The following is a 19,554-nucleotide window of genomic DNA, read 5'->3' on the forward strand; positions in this document are numbered from 1 at the left end:
CACAACACTTCTGGCGCACCGCCTCATTCTTCTAAACTGGAAGGGGTCTAGACCTCCTTGTCACGCTAGATGGCTGAGAGATGTATTGTCCCACTTAAAATTGGTCAAAATAAAGTACACTCTGCATGGAAGCAAATCCAAGTTTTATGAGGTATGGGGTCCTTTTTTATGTTACTTTGATAACTTGAAGGATATAAAAGACTGGGATGACCAACCTTAGAAAATAGGTGACATCTCTGGATCAGTATGGTCCTCTCTATCTGTGACAGGATGATGACTTTAGATGTAGCGCTTCTCTTTTTCTTTTTCTTTTCTTTCTTCCCTTTTCTTTTTTGGATAAGGTGTACTGTATAATGTTTGTCTATTTGTTTAACGATTTTTTTAAATTATTTGATCCCTTTTTGTAACCACAAGAGGATGTTAGGGGTGCGTGGGTTTAAAAAAAATTAAATAAAAAAGTAAAATCTCAACAGCCTTTTTTCACCAGCGTAACACTTTAAGCCAAAATTAGGCATATCTTGTCTCAAAACCATGCTCAAAAACTAGTCCATGCATTTGTTACTTCAAGGCTGGACTATTGTGATTCCTTATTATCAGGTTGCTCAAATAAGTCCCTTAAGAGATTCCAGTTGATCCAGAATGCTGCAGCGCGTATATCCACAAGAGCTAAGAAAAGAGATCATATTTCTCCTGTATTAGCTTCTCTGCATTGGCTTCCTGTTAAATCCAGGATTGAATTTAAAATCCTTCTCCTGACCTATAAAGCTCTTAATCGTCAGGCACCATAATATCTTAAAGAGCTCATAGTACCTTATTGTCACACTAGAGCACTGCGCTCCCAGAATGCAGAGTTACTTGTGGTTCCTACACTCCCTGCAGTGCCCTGCTACACCCTGCAGTGCCCTGCTATGCCATGAACTACTACAACTACTATTTCTAGTCATAGTTCCATTATCTTTATTGTGACTATAATTGCCACTGTTCATCATACCCCCAACCGGCACTGTCAGACACCGCCCTAAAAGGAAGTTTTCCTCACAACTCGAGGTTTCTGCCTAAAAGGAAGTTTTTCCTCGCCACTGTCACACTAAATGCTTGCTCTTGGGGGAATTACTGGAATTGTTGGGTCTTTGTAAATTATAGAGTGTGGTCTAGACCTACTCTCTGTCTTGAGATAACTCTTGTTATGATTTGATACTATAAATAAAATTTTATTTAATTAATATTTGATACTTTCCCATGTGTCCATTGTCTGCCAAATAATATGTGAACATTAAAAAAATATAAAACATTTTATTATACACCGTGGAAAAAATACCGAGAAGTGTACCTCAAGGGTGGGTAGGTCCAGCATCACCCCTGCACCCTGCAGCTAAGATGCTAAAAAGCCTAACCCTGTCTGGGAGAGCTTTGGTTTGAAGTCCTGACAGAATTATTTATAACTAGCTCTCTGATTATGCAATAAAACATAGCCATGAAGCCGACATGAAGAGACAAGAAGCTTTTGCATCTGGCCACACCGAGAGACCTTGGTTTACCCCTGCCATTATGTAACACCCTATCTCTAGCATGCAGGAAAGCCAAGATCTGGTTGGACTACTTAGAGTAAACGCCCACCACGGATGTGCACAGACATTTTGGGGCGCAGGGGCTAAAGTTAAAAAAGGTAAAATAATTAATAAATAATTATTTATTCAAAAAATAAAAATAAAACAAAACGTTAAATATATTAAAGTGCCCATATTATGAAAAAAACACTTTTTCTGGGATTTGGGGTGTTCTTTTGTGTCTCTGGTGCTTCCACACACATACAAACTTTGAAAAAAATCCATCCATGCTGTTTTGAGTGAGATACGGTTTCTGAATGTGTCCTGGTGAGCTGTTCAAAATCGGCTCGGACTGTGACGTCACAGTCCGAAATGAGCTGGCTAACCACAACCGTTAGCTCGTAGCGTTAGCATTAGCATGCTAACGCTAATGCTAACGCTAGCATGCTACGTCGTTCTCAATAGCAAAGCACTGCTACAACACACACAAGTTCACCATAATCTACAAAAGAACTACTTACATGTGCGCCCTCATTTAGAAGTCTCCCAGCTAATCCTGCCTTGTAACTGACTGAAGTTGGAGAAACAGCCTCTCTTTTACTGTCTCTAGAGTTAGCTAGCTGACATGCTCTACATCTGAACTACTGAGCATGTGCGAGTGCAATCAAAGATAGTAGTGAAGAAGAAGATGAAAAGAGGTCTCACTCTGTAGCTAAAACAGAAACCAGGAAAAAGAGGATCTGCAGCAGTGAGAGAGGGGTGCCCTGTTAAACCACAATTTTGTTTTTTTTAAAAAAAAAAAAACAAACCCCCATTCTGGTACAACCTTAAAATACAGTTATGAACCTGAAAATGAGCATAATATGGGCGCTTTAAAACAACTCTGACTTTGTTACCAGTTAATTCTAAGAGCAGGCAACAGCAAAGGAAACTCTGCCACAATGTGCATATTTTCTATGCTACTAGTTTCAAATATATATTAAGGCCTCATTCACACAGCCTGCGTCGGCCGTCCGATGGTCCAGCAGAAACGCAGGTATGTCCATTCATTTTGAATGGGGGTAGTGTGTTAAGGCTGCGGCGGGGGTTGCCGCTGGGGGGACATGCAAAAAAAGCGGGCCTGCTCTATATATATAGCTTTATATTTCATATTTGTTTTCCGTCAGATCCTTTATAAAGCTGGACGTTTCCGACCGCACCTGAAGGCAGCTTCATTTCCCAGAAAAAAAAGAGAAAGAAAAGAGACGGAGGGACTGAGGAAATAGTTAGCTGTTTTGACCACCAGCCACTTTGGCACGTGGATTTTTAAATCCACCTGCCACAGTGACTTTTTACCAGCCAGTTTTTTTTTTGGCCTCATAAAGGTGAAAAACAGGACTTGATGTGTCTCTATAATCATATCCTGTCCTATTCATGGTAGCCTACTCGTGGACATTGCGCCGTCATCCCGTGCTGTAGTAGGGGGGCCAGCCTTGATAATACTGCATAGGGGTCCAGTGTTCGCTTGTTACGCCACTGCATATAAGAGATGAGAGAACTGACAAAATCAGGAGTAGTCTAAGCGCACCACAACAACAACAAAACACTGGTGAATGTGGACCATAACACATGAGTTGTTGCAAAAAAGTTGCAACTTTTTTTGTATAGTTCTTAAAAATAAAAAAATAAATAAAAAGGAAACTTGTTTTGGGGAGAATAATAATTATTACTATTAATTAATTACTCTGGGCTGAGATTTTTTCTAGGAACCTTACCAAAAAGGCTCAGGATGATGATGTTGGTATAATAGGAAAACGGCTGGTGGATTTAAGACACAAAATAATAATTTATTGAATGAATCAAATATGAACATATCTGTCAGTGGCTTGTTGATCTTTACATTGTTAGTTAATTTCCTATCCTGGGCTGGGACTCACATTCATACGGTTTAATAAAGTACATATTGGACTTTAACTTATCACTGCACTTACAATAAAGTAGCTGTCCTCAATTTAGGTCATCCTGTAGGTCTCATCTGCGGTTTTTCCTGCATCCACCGTGTGTGATTGTGTGCATTTGTGTGTGTGTGCGCGTCAGTCGCGGGGGAAACGGAGTAACAGCCCCGCCCTCTGCAGACAGCTGACAAGATTGAAACAGCAGCAACTTTCAGAGACTTAAGAGTGAAAAATCGTTCATTGATGTTACAATGTACGATTTTTCGTACATTGTAATTATTTATTTTTTGCACGGTCTTTCACTGTACGTTTTGTTGGTAGAAGAGCGGACCAGGTGGGCACGGCACCAGGCGGGAGAGCATGAGACGGGAGCATAGACTGTATATTATTAATATATTATATTATGTATATGTATAATTATGTAATAATATTAATTTAATATACAGTCTATGAACAGGAGGGCATGAGACAGGAGTTCTCTTTTTACTATGCAGCCATACCCGACTCTAATAAAAAGGCAGAGTGCTCTCTCTCCGTGGGGTCAGAAATCAAACTGTTCCACTTAGCTGCTCCCTCTAGAGGCCTGGAGAACTTCCGTTTTGTAATCTGGATGCAGCGTTTTTTTGTTGCATTTGTTTTCGGGGTTTGTGTGCTTTTCTTTTTGCATCGTTTTTTATTCACAGCGTGTTTGTGTATTTGGTTGTGTTGTGTGTATTTGCATTGCGTTTATGTATTTGGTTGTGTTGTATGTATTTGAAGCGCGTTTGCTGAATGCTGCGCATGTGTTGTCAAATTTATGAAGTTGTTTTTCTTTTTGCATTGTTTCTTTTTTCAGGGTTTGTGTGCTTTTCTTTTTGCATTGTTTTTTTATTTGCATCGCTTTTATGTATTTGGTTGTGTTGTGTGTATTTGCAGCACGTTTGTTGAATGCTGCACATGTGTTGTCAAATTAATGAAGTTGTTTTCTTAATTTGCTTGTTTTGTCTATTTGCATTTGTTTTCTTAAGTTGCAGGGCGTTTGCCCCTATCGGCCACCGTACTTTTCCATGCTTTTGAGGTACATTTTTATGACCATATGTTCTCTGAAACATCTGTGCATACATGAAAAATAAGAATAAAATATACATCCTTAAATTAATGACAAGCTATATGGTTTGATATAAAATAACCATGTATTCAACACTTGAAACCAGTAAGATGTTTACAGAATAAAGTCCTAATTGACAAATTACTGGGAGGAAACGAGATTTGAAAAATAAATAAGTAAATGAAAGTGTCCAGTAAGAGGCATTAACTTCAAAAGGTAGTAGTATCAGAGAGAAACAGTTTTTTGGAATACAAGATCTGTAACTAAGATTTTAAACCAACTATGCACATGTTTATCTCCTTAGGGACCCGTTATATGTTGACAGGCACTTAATAACATTATGAGTCTGTCAGCAGCAAAAAATATTGTTCCAGGTTTCTGATGTTTTTTATAAGCGCAATATGATTATATTGTATATATAGTTTGCGTCGTTCTTAACATTCTAACTCAACACTGGCGAAATTTTGTAGGTGTAGTGAGAATTAGCCACCTTTAGTGCCCACAGTACCTCTGTAGCTAGAGCTTCGTTTCTGGAAACAGCACCCAAAATGGTCCCTTGTTTGACGGTGGACGAGAGGAAAGCGCTGCAGCTGGCAGCGGGTGTCACCTTGGTCATCAGGGTGAAAAAGCTGGCAATGTGGTGAGTGGATTTGTGCGCAGCAGCCTGGTGCTTAGCTCCTTTAGCATGGCTAGCTCGCGCTGCCTCTCCCATGTAAGAAATGTCGAACGTTTCACGACATAGTCCACATTTTGCACGCCCTTGGTCCTGGTCTTTCTCAAGCCATGTCTTGTATTTGTCTAAGTGAAACATACATTGTTAAAACGGCATTTTCCTGGCATTGTGCTAATTTACATCTCACAAAACCAACTTAACTCAGATTGACGTTAGCCCACACAACATAACAACAAGTGACGTGACTGCTCGAACATTCAATTATTGTTGAACCAATATAGATTTGTATCTGTTGATCTTAACTGAACCACACACTATAATACAGGAATTTGTGAAGAAAAATTCCATGCCTTTTTCAAAACTTTCTGTATTTATTTATTTTTCCAAAACTTCTCCATGCCTAGAAATTGTTATTTTCCACGACTTTTCCAGGTTTTTCATGACCGTACGAACCCTGACTTTATGATATGGCTAGGGATGTAACGGTATGAAAATTACGGTTATAGTGACCAAAATTATCACGGTTTTCGTTAGGGGTGGGCGATATATATCGTCTACGATAATATCGTCATTGTTGTGTTAGCGATGTGCAAATTGACATTAGCAAGTATTTAAATTACTTCGTAAAAAACACTTCAAAACACGCATTAAAAGTGGTAGAAGGGGCGACAAAGATGGCGGCGCGCGATTGTAACGTTCCCGTTACAATCAGTAACAACCAGTTCCGGCGCGCGATTGTAACGTTCCCGTTACAATCAGTAACAACCAGTTCCGTTGGATTACGATACAACACAACGGTTACCATAACATCCCGTAGGATATAGCCAGACCACCGGACTCCGTGGATTGTTGTTGTTGAGAGAAAGCAGAAGCGACCGGCCTGCTAGCCCGGCTAAGCTAAGGAAACAGTAGAAACTACAACACGGACCTCCACTGTCAAGCCTCCTCAGCATAGCAACGAACAACTAGCTACACACGGAACTGCAGCGTGATGATTATCACCAAAACCTGTCTGAACCCCCTCTTCCCGGACGCCAATGTTAGCTAGCAGGCCAAGCTACAGTAGCTACCGCCGGCAGGGTCGAGACGGCAAGACCAGAGGAGGAGTACTGCATATTTGTGCATAATGAATGGAGTACCAACAGCAGGATCGTTGCCCAGCACTGCTCACCTGACCTGGAAGCCCTGTTGGTAATATGCAGACCATTTTATTTACCAAGAAAGCACACTGTAGTAGTCTACATAGCCCCCGATGCTAACATTAGCACAAGTTTGCTTCACCTGCTAACAACAACACCAAACTGCAGCGCGATCACCCAGAGGGAATAGGCTACCTATTGTAGCAGGGGACTTTAACAAGGCGTCCTTAAAGTCTGTACTCCCCAGCTTTTTCCAGCATGTAGATTGTGCTACTACAAGAAAGAACACACTAGACCATGTATACTCTAACATCAAGAAAGCATACAGAACTACGTTTCTCCCTCACCTGGGCCAGTCAGATCACATCCAACTATTCCTGATCCCAGCATACATCCACGGTCAGAAGGACTATACAGCCAAGTAGAAGGACTAACAAAACCTGGCCGGACACTGCCCTATCCCAGCTCCAGGACTGCTTCAAATAAGGACGTGGTTGTGTGCAATATATGTATATATATATATATATATATATATATGTGTGTGTGTGTGTTATATGTACATATATATGTTACAGAACAGAGCACTTTGTTTATTATTAGGGCCCGAGCGCCGAAAGCGGCGAAGGCCCTATTGAAACTGAAGGAAATATTAGGGCCCGAGCGCCGACAGCGGCGAAGGCCCTATTGAAACTGAAGGAATTATTAGGGCCCGAGCGCCGACAGCGGCGAAGGCCCTATTGAAACTGAAGGAATTATTAGGGCCCGAGTGCCGAAAGCGGCGAAGGCCCTATTGAAACTGAAGGAATTATTATTGTTTCTTTTTCCCGTCAAATGGAAACTTTGTCAAAACTTTGGCGGTCGCATCAAGCCTGGTGAAAAATTTTGTATTTTAAGGGTTTCGGGAATAGGCGCACAAAAAGGGTTTGCTAGCGCCCCCTAGAAAGTTAAAGAAATTAAGCCCTTGCAGTGCGTTCAACGTAGACTCACGAAACTTGGTACACATATGTGTCATGTCAAGATGTACAAAAAAGGTCATTAGAGCCATACCCTAAACCCAACAGGAAGTCCACCATTTTGATTTCAAAGTTCGAAAGTAGTGTGATTTTGGCCATTTCCACGTCGTACTTTAACAAACTCCTCCTAGAGATTTCATCCAATCAACGTCAAACTCGGTCTGTGCCATCTTAAGATGTTAAAGATGAAAAGATGTTAAAAGAAAAACATTTCGTCATAGGGCGTGGCCGTGGCGGGGAAGCCATTTTGTGCGTTTCGCTTATAATTTATATTTTTATATTTTTTATATTTTATAATAACTTATAATGTGTGGTCTACATGTGACAATGAGCAGCCCCCTATAATTTAACCACGCCCACTTACTCAGGCCACGCCCCCTTTCATAACATTTGAACCGTTTAAGGTAGAGTCTTGTGTGAGGTGTCACTGAACTCAGCAGAGAGTTCATTCTTCATTGGTGATGGCCCGCCCCCTATGCTTAAGCCACGCCCCCTTTCATACATGCTGACCCATCTAAGGTAGAGTCTTGTGTGAGGCATCATTGAACTCAGCAGAGACTTGACTCTTATGACTTGATGGTTTAGCCCGCCCCTATATTTAAGCCACGCCCCCTTTTACAACTAATGACCCGTTTGATGTAGACCCTTGTGTGAGGTATCGTTGAACTCGGCAGGGAGTTCTCTTTTCATTGGCGCGCAAATGCATGGTCGCAAAGAGCGGCATCCGCCGGTAACCCCAATGCGCGCAGAGGCACGAGGGCCCGTCAATCGCTGCTCGCAGCTTTAATTATGATTTAAACTTGCTTGCATGCTGCACAATTTACATTACAGCAGAGGTGTACAACTGAATGTTTACTCAGAGTTCAATGTTCCTACAATTGTTTAATTAGGGCCCGAGCGCCGACAGCGGCGAAGGCCCTATTGAAACTGAAGGAATTATTATTACACCAAATGAATTGGCTTTTTGAGGGGCTTAACGTATTCAAAAACTCACCAAATTTGGCGGTTGCATCAGCAGAGACTTCCTTACTCATTGATGATGGTTTGACCCGTGGCGTCCGCCAGTAACCCCGACGCACGCTGAGGCACGAGGGCCCGTCCATCGCTGCTGACAGCTTTAATTTGTATTTTGTATTTATTTGAATTGTTTTTACTTAATACTTACATTTTAAAGAAAATAAATAAGGTTTTCATTCAACATTGTGCCCATTTGTATCATTAGTGAGTAACTCAGACTTTTAAAAACAATTTTTTAAAGGATATCGTCTAATTATCGTTATCATCAAAATCGCCAAAAATATTGAGATATTATTTTTTGTCCATATCTCCCACCCCTAGTTTTCAGTATTATCATGGTATTTTTAAAAGTGTGTTCAATATGTTCAGAAAGCACTGATAGGCCTACACAAACTGAAATAGTTTCAAAAAGTGTAACATTGTTTATTATATTACAAAAATATAGACAATAGGCTGGTAAAAACTATTTAAAACTGGCTACTGATACACTGGCCCGCTGTAGGGTGTCCGGTAAGAACTTGAACCAGTGATGTCTGACTTTGAGATCCGGGAAGATTTATTTACAACTCGAACATGAAGTTAACTATGAAGTTGTATTTCACATTACATGTGAAGTTGGATGTGGTTCTAAAATATAAGCAAATAATAATGCACATTAATAAGCATCTGAATTACTATGAACATTATTTAACAAAAACTAAATGTTATTGCCACCAGCATATAACAAGAAACAATACTTAGAATTACATTAATTTCTCTGTACTAATTAACATAAATGTGACATATTGCTCAGTAACACAAAGCCACATACAGTGCCTTGCGAAAGTATTCGGCCCCCTTGAACGTTTCGACCTTTTGCCACATTTCAGGCCTCAAACATAAAGATATAAAACTGTAATTTTTTGTGAAGAATCAACAACAAGTGGGTCCCAATTATGAAGTGGAACGAATTCATTGGCTATTTCAAACTTTTTTAACAAATAAAAACTGAAAAAGTGGGGCGGTGAAAATTATTCAGCCCCTTTACTTTCAGTGCAGCAAACTCTCTCCAGAAGTTCAGTGAGGATCTCTGAATGATGCAATGTTGACCTAAATGACTAATGATGATAAATAGAATCCAGCTGTGTGTAATCAAGTCTCCGTATAAATGCACCTGCTCTGTGATAGTCTCAGAGGTCCGTGTAAAGCGCAGAGAGCATCATGAAGAACAAGGAACACACCAGGCAGGTCCGAGATACTGTTGTGGAGAAGTTTAAAGCCGGATTTGGATACAAAAAGATTTCCCAAGCTTTAAACATCCCAAGGAGCACTGTGCAAGCGATAATATTGAAATGGAAGGAGTATCAGACCACTACAAATTCTACGGGCGACCCGGCCGTCCCTCTAAACTTTCAGCTCATACAATGAGAAGACTGATCAGAGATGCAGCCAAGAGGCCCATGATCACTCTGGATGAACTGCAGAGATCTACAGCTGAGGTGGGAGACTCTGTCCATAGGACAACAATCAGTCGTATACTGCACAAATCTGGCCTTTATGGAAGAGTGGCAAGAAGAAAGCCATTTCTTAAAGATATCCATAAAAATGTTGTTTAAAGTTTTGCCAAAAGCCACCTGGGAGACACACCAAACATGTGGAAGAAGGTGCTGTGGTCAGATGAAACCAAAATCGAACTTTTTGGCAACAATGCAAAAACGTTATGTTTGGCGGAAAAGCAACACAGCTCATCACCTGAACACACCATCCCCACTGTCAAACATGGTGGTGGCAGCATCATGGTTTGGGCCTGCTTTTCTTCAGCAGGGACAGGGAAGATGGTTAAAATTGATGGGAAGATGGATGGAGCCAAATACAGGACCATTCTGGAAGAAAACCTGATGGAGTCTGCAAAAGACCTGAGACTGGGACGGAGATTTGTCTTCCAACAAGACAATGATCCAAAACATAAAGCAAAATCTACAATGGAATGGTTCACAAATAAACATATCCAGGTGTTAGAATGGCCAAGTCAAAGTCCAGACCTGAATCCAATCGAGAATCTGTGGAAAGAACTGAAAACTGCTGTTCAAACGCTCTCCATCCAACCTCACTGAGCTCGAGCTGTTTGTTTAGCAAGGAATGGGCAAAAAAGTGCTCTCTCGATGTGCAAAACTGATAGAGACATACCCCAAGCGACTTACAGCTGTGTATCGCAGCAAAGGTGGCGCTACAAAGTATTAACTTAAGGGGGCTGAATAATTTTTGCGCACCAATATTTCAGTTTTTTATTTGTTTAAAAGGTTTGAAATATCCAATAAATTTCGTTCCACTTCATGATTGTGTCCCACTTGTTGTTGATTCTTCACAAAAAATTACAGTTTTATATCTTTATGTTTGAAGCCTGAAATGTGGCAAAAGGTCGAAAAGTTCAAGGGGGCCGAATACTTTCGCAAGGCACTGTATATTACAGCACACATATCGATAACGGAGCAAACAGTGTAATACACCTTTAATAGCTAAGCACGTGGCTCCATAGTGCTAGTCTTTATTGGCAATTGCACCTTGCTAGCAAATTGCCCTAACACAACCTGAATATCAACACGTGGCTGCACAAGTAATATTAAACAATCTGCATATCTATCAGCCATGCAATAAGAAACACAGCAACAGCAATATTATCAAGGCGATAATATCTCTCTCTCTCTCTCTCTCTCTCCAAATAAATGTCACATCGTAACACGGGCAAAAGTTAATCCACATTGTAGCAGTACACCTATTGAAATATGAATAAACGTAGCTTAAAAAATCTCAGGAGTTTTCTCTCAGGAGCAAGTGTTACTATGGCCTTTTTTACAAGCCTGATAAATGTCCTTAGCGCTGTCATCTCTTCCTCATGCCATGATTCCAACTTCAAGAAACGCACTGTAGGCTACGCAGTGCGCCCGCGCGTGCAACTTCAGGAGACTCGGATGAAGCCAGGAACACGCGCTTTCCATCCATCCATCCATCCATCTTCATCCGCTTATCCGGTGTCGGGTCGCGGGGGGAGCAGCTCCAGCAGGGGACCACAAACTTCCCTTTCCCGAGCCACATTAACCAGCTCCGACTGGGGGATCCCGAGGCGTTCCCAGGCCAGGCTGGAGATATAATCCCTCCACCTAGTCCTGGGTCTTCCCCAAGGCCACCTCCCAGCTGGACGTGCCTGGAACACCTCCCTAGGGAGGCCCCGAGGCATCCTTACCAGATGCCCGAACCACCTCAACTGGCTCCTTTCGACGCGAGGGAGCAGCGGCTCTACTCCGAGCTCCTCACGGATGACTGAGCTTCTCACCCTATCTCTAAGGGAGACGACAGCCACTCTCCTGAGGAAACCCATTTTGGCCGCTTGTAGCCTGGATCTCGTTCTTTCGGTCATGACCCAGCCTTCATGAACATAGTGTCTGACCGGTAGATCGAGAGCTTTGCCTTCTGGCTCAGCTCTCTTTTTGTCACAACAGTGCGATAAATTGAATGTAATACCACACCCACTGCGCCGATTCTCCGACCAATCTCCCGCTCCATTGTCCCCTCACTTGCGAAAAAAAGACCCCAATGTATTTGAACTCCTTCACTTGGGGTAAGGACTCATTCCCTACCTGGAGTAGGCACTCCATTGGTTTCCTGCTGAGAACCATGGCCTCAGATTTAGAGGTGCTGAGCCTCATCCCAGCCGCTTCACACTTGGCTGCGAACCGATCCAGTGAGTGCTGAAGGTCACACGCTGATGATGCCATCAGGACCACATCATCTGCAAAGAGCAGCAATGAGATCCCCAGCCCACCGACTACGCCTTGATATCCTGTTCATAAATATTACAAACAGGATTGGTGACAAAGCACAGCCCTGGCGGAGGCCAACCCTCACCTGAAACAAGTCTGACTTACTGCCGAGAACCCGGACACAGCTCTCACTATGGTCGTACAGAGATTGGATGGCCCTGAGAAGAGACACCCTCACCCCATACTCCTGCAGCACCTCCCACAGTATCTCCCGGGGGACCCGGTCATACGCCTTCTCCAAATCCACGAAATACACATAGACCAGATGGGCATACTCCCAGGCTCCCTCCAGGATCCTTGCGAGAGTGAAGATCTGGTCCATTGTTCCACGACCAGGACGGAATCCACATTTTTCCTCTTCAATCTGAAGTTCGACTATCGGCCGAACCCTCCTTTCCAGCACCTTGGAGTAGACTTTACCAGGGAGGCTGAGAAGTGTGATACCCCTGTAATTGGCACACACCCTCTGGTCCCCCTGTTTGAAAAGGAGAACCACCACCCCGGTCTGCCACTCCTTTGGCACTTTGCTGACTGTACACAGCTTGAATGGTTCCCCGCTTCCCCCACCTGAGGTGGCGAACGGTTTTCCAGAAGCACCTTGGTGCCGACCGAAAGTCCTTCTCCATGTCTTCTCCAAACTTCTCCCACACCCGCTGCTTTGCCTCTTTCACGGCTGAGGCTGCCCTTTGGTACCCTCTTTGGTATAGTCTTCTGGGATCCCAGAAAGACTCCTTCTTCAGTCGGACGGCTTCCCTGACCACCGGTGTCCGTGGGTTACCGCCCCTTGAGGCACCTAAGACCCTAAGACCACAGCTCCTCGCCGCAGCTTCAGCAATGGAAACTTTGAATATTGTCCACTCGGGTTCAATGCCCCCAGCCTCCACAGGGATGCACGAAAAGCTCAGACGGAGGTGTGAGTAGAAAGTCTGTTGGACAGTCTTCCCCCACCCCCTGATCCAACTCACCACCAGATGGTGATCGGTTGACAGCTCTGCCCCTCTCTTCACCCGAGTGTCCAAAACATACGGCCTCAGATCAGATGAAACGATTATAAAATCGATCATTGACCTTTGGCCTAGGGTGCTCTGGTACTAAGTACACTTATGAGCATCCGTATGTTTGAACATGGTCTTTGTTATAGACAATCCATGACTAGCACAGAAGTCCAACAACAAACAACCACTCTGGTTTAGATCAGGGAGGCCGTTCCTCCCAATCATGCCTCTCCATGTGTCTCCATCATTGCCCATGTGTGCGTTGAAGTCCCCCAGCAGAACTATGGAGTCCACCACTGGAGCCCCATGCAGGACTCCACTCAAGGTCTCCAAGAAGGCCGAATACTCCGAACTCTTGTTTGGTGCATATTGTCGACTGGTGTGGCAGTTTACTGAGGCGTCGCGTCACTCGCTTGGCCGAGCCAACCCCTTTTATTGCCTTCCCCTCAGAAAACCCCCGGCCCAACCGTGCCCTCTTTTGCCGTACAGATGAACACCAGTCGCCTGTCAGCGGGGCGGATGTTTTGACCTATACTAAAAAGGAGTTGCTTTTGACGCTTCCCTGATTAATTAGTTTATAAAGACACACGCCCTCCGTTTAAGGAGAGACCCTCGCTCAGATCAGGGAACCCAAAGGTGAGGCAAGAGGTTAGACACACACTACACCAGACGTCCCCAACACACAGGCTCTTATCCCCCTGTATATGACAAGCACTGCCCGAGGGGATCTTTAAAACCAATGATTTTTCTTTAGTACTTACGGTCTCAGCCATCCTTCCAGGGTCACCGGAGGCCCCTTCCTTCTCAAGGACGCCTGCCTTGCCCTCCTTGGTCGCCGGACTGAGAGAGGAGGCGCTCAGGGGCTCTGACCAGGCTGTAGGGAAATGGAGGGAAATGCACTCCCACTAGGAGATGACAGGAGGTCTGCGTGTCCAAGTCGATCCCCACCGGGACGCAACTCTCCACGGGCGGTTAAAGAGGAGTCACTAACCCCCGTAAGGGGGAAACCCTCCCCGCTTGACAGCGGGCAAGACGATCCCAGAGAAAATAAGGAACTGGCAAAAGTTGGGTCCCCTAGTCCAAAGTCGGACTCAGGTAATTTTTATTTTTTTAAATTAAAAGCAAGTGGTCCTTTACAAGATAGAAATAAAACTAAAAAGAAAGATAAAGCCTCCGCTCTAACAGAGGAATTTAAAGCTGCTTCTCTTTTCCTCCTATCTCTCCCACACTCATATGAGTACAGGCAATCTCCTCTCCGGTGTCAAAGAGGCAAATAAATCTTCCCCAACACAGCAAAAAGGCATCTGGGCAAACTAAGAGAGAAGAACAAAACACTTATACACAAAAACATTTTACTCCTCCCAAAGTTATCAAAAGGGATGTACTTTATGTACTTCCTTGTCCTTGTAAGGTAATGTAGGAAACACTTCACAAACAACGTACAGTACTGAACTTCATGAACTCTACAGCACGTGTGCTGTGTATGGCCACACGTGTCTGCAAGATGCACACACACACAGTTGCATGCACCCGTCAAGGCCGCAGCTTCTGCCTGTGCTCTTCTTATCTGTCTGGCTGTATTCCTCTACTTCTCTACAAGTTCTGAATGAAAACTCTCTCTGACATATAATGCAGAAACAGATCAGTATGTAAGCAAGAAACAGATTAATATATAAGCAAAACAGATTAATATGTAAGCAAAATATAGATGTTATTTTTTGGGGTTTTCAACACACACACTAAGCAATGATATAGTTTGCTCTTCGAAACCCATCTATCTAAGTGATTATATAGTTATCCTGGTAATACTGATAACGTTATATATGTTGTAAAGCAAGGAATAATATGGATTCTGCTATTTCTTTGTTTTTGGGTTTTCAATCCGACCCTCGCGGTCAACAATATGCACAAACAACAGTCAGAGTTTTCCCCCCCACAACCCGCAGGCGTAGGGAGGCGACCCTCTCGTCCACCGGGGTAAACTCCAACGTAGCGGCGCTCAGCCGGGGGCTTGTGAGTATCCCCACACCCGCCCGGCGCCTCACACCCTGGGCAACTCCGGAGAAGAAAAGAGTCCAACCCCTATCCAGGAGTATGGTTCCAGAACCGAGACTGTGCGTAGAGGTAAGCCCCACCAGATCTAACCGGTAGCGCTCCACCTCCCGCACCATTTCCGGATCCTTCCCCCACAGAGAGGTGACATTCCACGTCCCCAGAGCCTGCTTCTGCTGCCCGGGTCAGAGATAGGTGCCACGTAGCTTTTTCGGGCTGTGCCCGGCCGGGGTCCGTGGCAAAACGCGCTTTCCACACCATGGTAATCCACCATGATAACCAGTGATATTTTAAATGAAAACGGTTATTGTTATCTAAAAACATTTTTACCGGAGTTTACCGTTGCATCCTTAGATATGGCCATTTCTTTATAAATATAAAAGCTGCATTGGTAGCACTGCATATTACGGCTCGGTAATAGTGGGGTAACAGTGAGATAGTAAAGAGGTAATATATAGGTAATAACATGTAATTACCAAAGTAATAACGTGGTAATACATCACAGTAATAAGATGTAATACTGGGGTAATAAGGTGATAAGGTAACAGACGTAATAACATGCAATTACCAATGCAATAAGTAGGAAAGGGCTTGATAATAACCATATGTATATCTGGGTAATGGTAATATAGTTATATTAATATTGTAATAACATGGTAATAATGGGGTAATATATGTTGATGTTTTCACAGTATTATATGCTACTATCAGCGCAATACCTTCCAAATTAGATAAAACTTCTTGGAATTTAAAATTGGTTATTACTATTGGAGATTACCTGGAAATGCTTCTGGTAGTTTCTGTGTAACTTCCATGAATCAGTGCCGTAAAATGCAAAACTGCCTGTTTCTATTGTATTACATGCTAATATTAGAATAACAAAGGTGTAGAGATTACCTGAAATGCTTCTGGTAGTTTCTGTGTAACAACCATAAATCAGTGCCGCAAAATGCAAAACTGCCTGTTTCTATTGTATTACATGATAATATTAGAATGACCGAGGTGTAGAGATTACCTGGAAATGCTTCTGGTAGTTTCTGTGTAACAACCATGAATCAGTGCCGCAAAATGCAAAACTACCTGTTGCTATTTTATTATATGGTAATATTAGAATAACAGAGGTGCAGAGATTACCTTGAAAAGCTTCTGGTAGTTTCCAGGTAATCTCTGCACCTCTGTTATTCTATTTATATACTATTACCATTAAATGTGTCTTTTCCTGCATGCACGGACCAGCAGCTAAACACCTTCCACCATCAAGCACTGGAGACTGGGATTGTCGTAACTCAGTTTATTTGACTTAGAAAGGGTGAAACTGGGAAATGAAACACAATGACCAGTTGCTTAAGTATTGATGAGTCACAAACATTATACAATCATAATTGTAAAAACAATTTAACTACACGACACTGTAATGCAGTAGTATATACAGTAGCTAACATGTAAACTGAAATAAAGTGTACATAGTATAACCTATATTGTTTATCTAAATAAACTAAAATATACTTACATGTAGCACAACCCAAGATAACAGTGGCAAACTAGCTTAATGAAGTATACTGACAGTCTAATATGAGCTATCAATCATCATCAAAAATATACATATTGCACATCAAACTTTCTGACAATAATTAACAAAGATATCAGAGCGGTATGTCAGCATCTGTTTCACATAACGAGAATGCTACCAAAGGCATGGAACGTCGAAGATTGAAGCGGATTGTATGGAGAGATGATAACACGTGAGGCTGTCCTGCTCACATTCAACTTCCTGACTAAGTCCCATGGTGCAAAGGTCCTACAGTTCTTATAGGAACACACACGCATGTGGAACAAACTACTGCCAGCAATGGGAGAAGAAAAACATTTAAGTGAACTAATGTCCTGATGGGGACAGAACAAAATGAAATAGAAACAGGTAGTTTTTTTGCAGCACTGATTCATGGTTGTTACACAAAAACTACCAGACGTGTTTCCAGGTAAGAAGTCACAAGATTAAACATATCATTTGTAAAGTATTACCTTGAAACAAAAGGGAAATATTTGGAACATAAAGGGTGGATGAATTTCAGCATAATAATATAATATAACTATTTTAAATTCCAAGAAGTTTTATCTAATTTTACGGACGCCAACTTCTCTGCTTAATTGATTTGCGCAGTATATTTTCAGCTGTCTGGGCTGTCTTAAAAAAAAAACAGCTCAAACATCCCCTCAACTTGAATTATTTAACAAAAGCAAAGAAGAAAAAGTGTCTGACTGACAATGAACCGAACTTATAAATAACGATGGGCTCCGCGTTTTTTCAGCACCGTGTACAGCTCACCGGGTGGCGGGCGTATATTTCACCTGAGCCCTTTTTAGAAATCCACCCTTCTGTGTTTGAGCGCTGAGAATGCCCTGATAAGTTCATCTTTGTCCAGCGATTTTGTCACCTCGTGCTCAATAGAAATCTGAGCGAGAGCTGACAGCCGCTCCTGGAGCATTGTTGACCTCAGGTGTGTTTTCATTAGCTTCAAGCGAGAGAAACTCCTCTCTCCGCTCGCCACAGTCACAGGCACTGTCATCATGAGTCGGAGAGCAATGCTGAGGTTTGGATACAGTTCAACTAAATTGTTTCTGTAAATGTAGCTCAGAATCTGCAGGCCAGTGGTTTCTTTTGCTGGCACGGCAGTGACAGCAGCCGAGATCTTGCGCACAAGGTCCTCAGCGTCCACATCGCCGAGGTTTTTTTCAATATTTGTGAAGCTTTCTTTGAGGGTGTAACTTTCCACGGCCCTTTTCATTTCCTCTCTTCTGTAAATGAAACCAAACAGACCATGAAATGTCTCCATCAACTTGAAGCGCTCACTAGTGCCTGTAATGGCAGAGTTCACTAGTGGGAGGAAAACATCTATCCTGAACTTTTCCTCGGGTGTCACTGTCAAGGAAGGATCCGATTTTGGGGCTCGTTCGGAAACTGGCATTTGGGTTTTCGGCCTCGTGTAGTGGGGAAGACCATTGGCATCTCCATCTCTTCCGCAATATCTCTAGCATCTGTCTGGGTGGATGAAAGGCCGTTCTCTCTGTATTCCTTTAGGAATTTAAGAACATATCCCACCTCGTACTGTAGCACATCAATCCCAACTTGTGGGCTCTGGAGCAGCTTGCTGACACGATTGACCTCATGTAGAATGTTGTACCAGATGATGACAGTAAGCAGGAATTTCCAGCTCGTTATCTCCTGTTCAAGGCCTCTGGCAGCAGATGCAGTCTCACTGTCACCTGATAATAACAATAATGTTTTTTTTTTTGTTTTTTTCAACAATTTATAATGACGCTTTACAATGCCATGCCCCACTGTCTATTGTACTGAAACAGCTCAATATAATCCTAGCACCGGGTCTGGTTTAAGTTCTTAAATAGGTTAAAAACACCATAATAAGTAGCCTAACACACTAAAATCATACACTGTCTATCACAAAGCAAAATAACACACACTCGACTCGTACAAACCTTTTTTTGTTGCATGATCGACCAGTGAGAGAAGAGCTTCGCTGACGGCAGGAAGCTGATAGCACAGCACTTTCACATTTTCTACGCGGCATTCCCATCGTGTGTTGGATATGGCCTTTAGGGTCATCTGTGGTACGTTTGTCTCTGTGTGGAGGAGCTGAAAATGGTGTACAGACGTTGCAGCACCCCAAAGAAGCTCACAGACTCCACTGTTGACTTCACAGCATCTACAATGACGAGGTTTAGACTGTGGCTGGCGCATGGCATGAACAGTGCTTTTTTGTTGATATCAAGCACCCTTTTCTGCACACCGCTATTTTTCCCCCGCATGTTGCTACCGTTATCATACGACTGTCCCCTGCATTTTTCGACATCCAGGCCTAACTTCTCCAAATGCTTCAAGAAGACATCTGTTAGCCCTGCGCCTGCATTTGTCAAGCACTGGTAGGAAACCGACAAAATGCTCTTCAACAGTAGCCCCGGCACCGATTTGGCACTTGACAAAGCGCAGTGTCACAGAGAGCTGCTCTATGTGTGCAGCGTCCGGGGTGCAGTCCATTATCACAGAGTAGTAATGTGATTGTTTTACTCCTTGTATTATTGCTTCCACTGTCTTGTCTCCAATAAGACTGATCAGCTCATTTTGTATCGTTTTCCCCAGATAATGGTCAGCAATCTCTCTTGTCTCCGCTCGTCTGACATGCTTGCTCATCACTGGGTCAAACTCTGCAAGCAGCTCCACCACACCTAGAAAGTTTCCATTGTTTGTTTCATGTAGGTTGGAATTGTGGCCACGGAAAGCAAG

The 19,554-nt window shown here is 43.0% G+C and overlaps 1 protein-coding gene across 3 annotated transcripts in view; it reads right to left on the reverse strand.

The window, feature by feature from the left end:
- The window catches only part of glra3 (glycine receptor, alpha 3), a 128,633-nt gene that overhangs the window by 87,184 nt on the left and 21,895 nt on the right, over positions 1-19,554 (reverse strand). The gene's annotated exons all lie outside the window — the stretch shown is intronic.

This window comes from Perca fluviatilis, chromosome 1 (genome assembly GCF_010015445.1).
Source record: "Perca fluviatilis chromosome 1, GENO_Pfluv_1.0, whole genome shotgun sequence".
NCBI classification, from domain to species: domain Eukaryota; kingdom Metazoa; phylum Chordata; class Actinopteri; order Perciformes; family Percidae; genus Perca; species Perca fluviatilis.